The sequence below is a fragment of the Lynx rufus genome, unplaced genomic scaffold (assembly GCF_022079265.1).
Source record: "Lynx rufus isolate CCGP_SWC_20201006 ecotype Redwood Valley unplaced genomic scaffold, mLynRuf1.p SCAF_11, whole genome shotgun sequence".
NCBI classification, from domain to species: domain Eukaryota; kingdom Metazoa; phylum Chordata; class Mammalia; order Carnivora; family Felidae; genus Lynx; species Lynx rufus.
This window is the reverse complement of record NW_025814825.1, coordinates 61255229-61261338: the sequence shown is the minus strand read 5'-3', so window position 1 is coordinate 61261338 and position 6110 is coordinate 61255229. Positions and strand designations below refer to the sequence as shown.

The window sequence follows — 6110 nt, the reverse complement described above, 5'->3', positions numbered from 1 at the left end:
TGGGGGCAGGGAGGCAGAGGCCACCGCATGGTCAGAGGGGGAAGAAACCTGTTTTCTGGAGGGCACTGGGGGACATGCTGGCTGACGCTTCAGGAGCGCGTTGGTTAGTGCTTAGGGCACCTGTTGGCTGGGACTCGGGGGTCATGTGGGGTAAATCCCCAGAAATGGAATCGCTGGATCACATGGCATTTCTATTTTTACGTTTCGAGGAACGTCCACAGCGTTTGCCACCGTAGCTGCAGCAATCTGCATTGCCACCAACAGCGTGCGAGCGTCCCCTTTCTGCACACCCTCGCTAACCCTGGTACCCACACCTCCTTCTTGATTGTCTTTCTCTCCGTAAGGTAATTTCAGGACCGGAACTGTCCTTACGTAAACTTTCTCTCGTTCGTTTAAGCAATGCGGTTGTCCACCAACTGTAACATTGCCCCCAGCTTCCCTTACTGAGGGACGCCACGGGGACGCAGACAGAGACCCTTTCTCCATGCCCTCTGGGAAAGACGGAAAAGCGATGAACATCCTACAGACAGTGTCTGAGCAAACAGCCGGCCTGGACCAGTGCTTCCCTGTCGCGGCCAGAGAAGGCCGGGGGCCCACGGAGCCCGGGCCCCCCAAGCCTCCATCTGCTGGCCAGCCTTGAGATTGCCCCAGCGAGGCAGCTGTCTGCACTTGACCTTCCTGCTGGGGCTGCACTTTTTCTTTCCAAGTTCAGCGTCCATGGTAAACAGGAGACACCAGATTTCTTTCCGTTCTCCATCCCCGCCCGTGTCAACCCACCAGACAGATGTTTTCCACTGGTCCTTCCTCCTCCCGGGCAAGGTGAGGTTTTGAATCAAGAGGGGGAAAAAATAATTGCGGTGGGGGGGGGGGTCACACATCTTTACCCGTGGAAGAGAAAAGCGGTTCATGTACTCGATGGGTACTTTCTGAGTGTGGCCCTGGGATGTGATGGGGTCACAGGCCCCATCCCTCGAGGCACTCATAGTTGGGGAGCGACCCCCCGGGCGTGTGAAGGGAGGGGTGGGGGCGCTGAAGTAAAGGGAGACAGAGACCAAGGTGGAAAGTCTGGGGAGGGATCTTGGAGGGAACAGAGAGCTCTCCAGGGGAAGAAGGGCATCCCCCGTGGGGAACGGCATGGGCTAAGCAACGGTGAGTGGGGAAGGGGGTATATTGGGGAAAGGGTGGGGCTGGAGTTCAGGTGGCAGTCCGTGTGGCAGGGCGAGGTCAGATGGAGCTGGGGCCAGATGAAAGCCTTGAGTGCCAGTTAAGGCTCTAGGGCTGATCTGCAGAGGGACAGGGAGCCCCTGGAGGATCTGAGCAGGGCACGACGTGCTCACGCCTCAGAGGACAGGCTGGAGGCAGCAGGTGCGACAATGGTCCAGGGGGGCCTGGCCGGGGAGGGGTTGGGGCTCAAGAAATGCTCGTAAGATCAGAGCAGTTCATCCCAGGGAGTCTTGGGGTTGAGGAACGAAGGAGGCGCTGGGTGTGTCCCTGGAGGTGTCAGCACCTCGGACCCCACCGGGCTCCAGGCTCGAGTCAGCTGGCTGGAGCGGGTTACCTTCTGGGGAGTGGGATCCCGGGCGTGAGGGTGAGGACACGCACGTGCACAGGTGAAGACTGGAGGGGGAGTGGGGGGGTGGGTAATAATAACAGACATTTATTGGGTGCTTACTCCGTGTGAGTAAACGCTTCACACGTGCTAGTTTGTTATCTTCTTCCCATTTTACAGATGGGAACACTGAGCTCCGGAGAGGGTGCGTAGGTCACTGTAGGCGTGGCTGGTGATGCCGGAGCTGGATCCTCAACCAGGCAGTCTGAGCGCAGAACTTCTGCGCCACAGACAGCACTCGCGGGGGCCACGGTGTGCCCGTGCCAGTGGGGTTGGGGTTGGGTCTGCTGGCTCCACACCACGCTGCCCACTGGACAAAGCTGTTCCGCTTTCTCCCGGGCCAGTGTGAATGCCTTTCAGATCCCTTCCCTTCTGTTTAACGGGCCCCAGGTGTAGAGCTGGACGACACATCATCTTTGTTTACGACGCTCCCTGAGGTCTCCACGCAAGACCCTCTTCCTCCGGTTCCTTCCTCCTTCCTTCCCTGGTTCCTCCCTCCCTCTCTTCCTTCCTGTGTTTTCATCTAATAAACACCCATTAATCAGCGCCTAACAAGAAAGCTCAAACTCTGACAACAATTGCCACGGTGTGCTCCCCCACCCAGAACCTTCCTCCCCACCCCCGTCCCCGGCCCAAGGGAAAAGACTTCCATAAATCTTCTGTTTATCATTCCTCTGGTTTCATTTGTCACATCTAAATGTAGCCTCAAAAATGTTTTTAACTTTAGTCATTTGTAGCTTCAAAAAGGGTATTATGCTGTATAATTTTATTATTTATTTATTTTAAAGTTTATTTATTTATTTTAGAGAGAGAGAGAGAGAGAGAGAGAGAGCGTGAGCACACAAGCAGGGGAGGGGCAGAGAGAGAGAGAGGGAGACACAGAACCCGAAGCGGGCTCCACGCTCCGAGCTGTCAGCACAGAGCCCGACGCGGGGCTCGAACCCACGAACCGCGAGATCATGACCTGAGCCGAGGTCAGATGCTCAACAGACTGTGCCACACAGGGGCCCCCGACGCTGTATAATTTAAGGAAAAAAAATGAAGTTTTAGAATAGTTTTCAATTTCCAGAAAAATTGAGAAGAGAATACAGAGAGTTTGTATACTTTTTTTGGACTGTCTTTTTTTTTCTCTTGAAATTATATTGCTGTTTCGGAAAGCATTTTGGCATTGTCTCATGGAGCTGAGCCCCTACATGTCTCACATACCAGCATTTCTCGTCGTAGGTATTACCAGAATGTTCATGGCAGCACCATTGCGAGTATTAAAATGTTGGCAACGGTCCAAATCCTGGCAACAGAAATAGATAAATAGATACGTGAATTATGGCATATTTAGACATTGGGATATTATAGAGCAGTAAAACTGAACAACAGTAGGGAACAGAAATATGAGCGAACCTTCAAATTTAATTTGAGTGGAAATAAAGGGAAGTCTGAGATTTTTCCCTCCTTGGTATATAGGCAACTCCAAAAAGTTGTCCAGCATTTGGGGGCGATCTTGGCCGAAGGCCACCACCTTTGAGAACAGGATGAGCAAAAGTCAACAGAAGTGGGCGAGGCTGTGTCTGCAGGAGGACCGCTTCGAGGGTTGGTTTGGACCCGAGGCACGGCCAAGTTGAGTCAAGGTGACCAGAACTGAAGGTACCTGTAGAAAGTTATAATGCGCCACAGTTGAAGCCTGGAGGGCCGGTGCGAGAGGGGCCGCTGCCGGGACCGGGGAGGGAGAGGGAGAGAAGCCGGCTCCCACGGGAGAGGCCGGGGAGAGAAAGACCCCGAGACTGGCTGAACAAATACTGCGGTCACCCGAGAGAGGCCCAGAGCGGGGCAGGGGGGCTCCTCCAAATGCGGCCCCAGCTGAACAAACTGTCCCTCAGCCCCGTCCAATTTCCATGCTCACCTAGCAACCCTCGTGTTTTTCTAAAATAATTTTTTATTATAAAACGGTGCATCCTTCCGAAAGAAAAAAATTAAATGCATAAAATAGAAAGAAGGAACAAAAACCATCCATGCTTTCAGCACTCGTGGTTGCAATTTGGAGTATTTTATTTCAGCCTTTTTCATATACTAATAACCGTATCCTCCCCATTATTTTAACCAAGCACGTTTTGCAGTATAAATCCTTTTGTAGTCTCCATATTTAAGGAATGTATATAGTTCACTGAGTGGAATCTGTCTCTGTCTCTATCCTAGTTTTTTCTTTCTTTTTTAAAAGTTCCTTTATTTTTGGGGGGGGGGAGGGGCAGAAAGAGAGGAGGACAGAGGATCCGAAGCGGGCTTCCCGCTGTCATCACAGAGCCCAACGTGGGGCTCGAACCCATGAACCGTGAGATCATGACTTGAGCCGAAGTTGGCCCCTCACCCAGCTGAGCCACCCAGGTGCTCCTCTGCCTCTAGCCTGTTGATCATTGATCTGTTTATCCTATCATTGATCCATCCATCCATTCATGTATGGAGTCTCTCTCTCTCTCTATACCAGCCATTGCCCTGGAATATACATTCCAATGGTTGTTCTCCAATGACTGGTTATTTTGACTATTTCTAGGTTTTCACTATTATAAGTCATCCTGCCAGGAATATCTTGGTGCAAAAAGCTTTTTCAGTATTCAAATTATTTCCTTAGGAGAGATTCCCAGAAGTGGAATTATGAGATCAAAGGGTTTGAATATATTTGAGACTCATGATACTTCTGCCAGACTGCTTTCCAAATGTGTGGCAACAATTTGCCCTCCGGCAGGCGTCCTGTGATCGAGCCCATTTCACTGCCCCTTCATGAGCACTGAGCACCTCATTTTAAAATACCTCCTCCGATGTCTGATGTCCAGTCCACGGAAAGACAGGAGGGGCCCTAGAGTATCGAGTCCTGGGAAAACTCTGTCCCGCCGTCTGGGTGACTCCTGGCTTGCCATCATTTGACTCCATGTGAACCGGTCCCCTGGGCAAGAAGACCGAGAGGAATTCTACGGTCAGCTGGGCTGATGCCCAAGCCCGTGGGTTTAAAGGCCAAAGGATCCAGCCAGGCATCTCTTAACTGCAACTGTTTCTGGAAAAAGGGCTGCAACAGAAAGAAGGAAGAACCTGAGGGTGCGGGCGACTGGAGAAGGCCATCGTCAACCACCCACCATCACTTTCACTCTTGTTGATGCAAAATGAACAAACCTTCTAAAAATTGTGAAAAGAAAGGAAAAGAGTTTTAATGGAGCCCAAGTCAGGACAGCTGCCGGGGACCCACAAAGAAGGGAGCGCTCCCGGGAAGGAACGTTTGGTGCAGGGTGATGCGTGGTTTTTACATAGTTTCAAATCATCGCGACGAGGGGCATTCCAGAAAGTTACAGACTTTCTATCTTGTGTTTTTAGTATGTGCGCGATCGTATGACTTTAATCTTTTGAGAGCCGGGGAGGTTTTCTTTGTTTTTCTTATCTTTATGTTTGGAATGTTTTGGTTATTTTTCTCAACGAAGCAGACTTACGGTATGTGCTCAGGGGCAGAAATAGAGCCCGTGCTTTGGGGTTTTGCCAATCATTTGGGACGCTGGTAAAATGTTAAAGGGTAGCTTCCCCGGGAGCCCAGGAGCAGGACCCACAATCGTTAAAAGTTGAACACTTCCTTTATGGTCCCTGCCTTCTTCCCACCAACAGAGGCGCAGTTTGTTCAGGGATTCTTGTAGCTTCCCTGATCTCAGGGACGGGGAGCCCCGGCCCCAGCCCGGGGAGATGAATCGCAACCAGACTGAAGCCTGCGGAATAATATCATTGCCGCCGGCCAGGCATTGGTCCGGGGGGACGTGTGATGCCATTTTGGTCAGTAGAATTTAAGCAGAAGTTGGCGAGAATAGAAGCAAAGTAAAAGTAAAAGCTGGGACAGATTTGACTGACAGGAGCCTTTTGCTCTTTGCCCTGCGTTCTTCGTGCTGCCTGGGATGCACGTGGAATGTGAGAGGCACAGCAGCCCTCTTGTGACTCTGAGTTAATGAGCTCGAGGACAAACACGCCAAGGATGTGTGAGCAGAAAGACAGAGAGAGCCTGTGTCCTGGAGTAGCCGATCCACTCTTGAATTGCCTATTCCGAGATTTCTCGCTGTGCCGAAAAACAGTCATGCTTCTTCATGCCACTTCGACTGGCTTCTCGTCACTCGCATCTGAACGCATTCCTACCGAGAGCTAGGCTGGCGTTCTGCGTTAGCCGGGATGGATAATGCCAGGGGCTGTAACAATGGCTCAGTGGCTAACGACAGGAAAGTTTGCTTCACACGGTCTCCAGGGTTGTCGTGCGAGGGCAGGTGGGCACGGACAGCCACGTCCACAATCTCATGGCCAAACGGGTCAGCGGCATGGATCACTTTTGCTGACAGCTCCTTGGCCAGGACCCCGTCGTAGGGCCTCAATCTAACTGCAAGTGAGGCTGGGATGTAGTGTTTCTGTGCGGCCGGGAGGAAGAAATGGGGTTAGCGAGCAAGCAGCCTGTGTCTACTCCACGCTCGCTGGCAGGGAAACGTTCCCAGGA

At 51.9% G+C, this 6110-nt stretch overlaps 1 long non-coding RNA gene across 1 annotated transcript; it reads left to right on the top strand.

The window, feature by feature from the left end:
• The first annotated feature begins 202 nt into the window (after positions 1 to 202).
• On the top strand, positions 203 to 2280 carry LOC124507206 (uncharacterized). The gene is made up of 2 exons (XR_006960958.1): positions 203 to 819; positions 1730 to 2280. It is a non-coding gene; the product is annotated as an uncharacterized LOC124507206 (long non-coding RNA).
• Positions 2281 to 6110: the final 3830 nt, after the last annotated feature.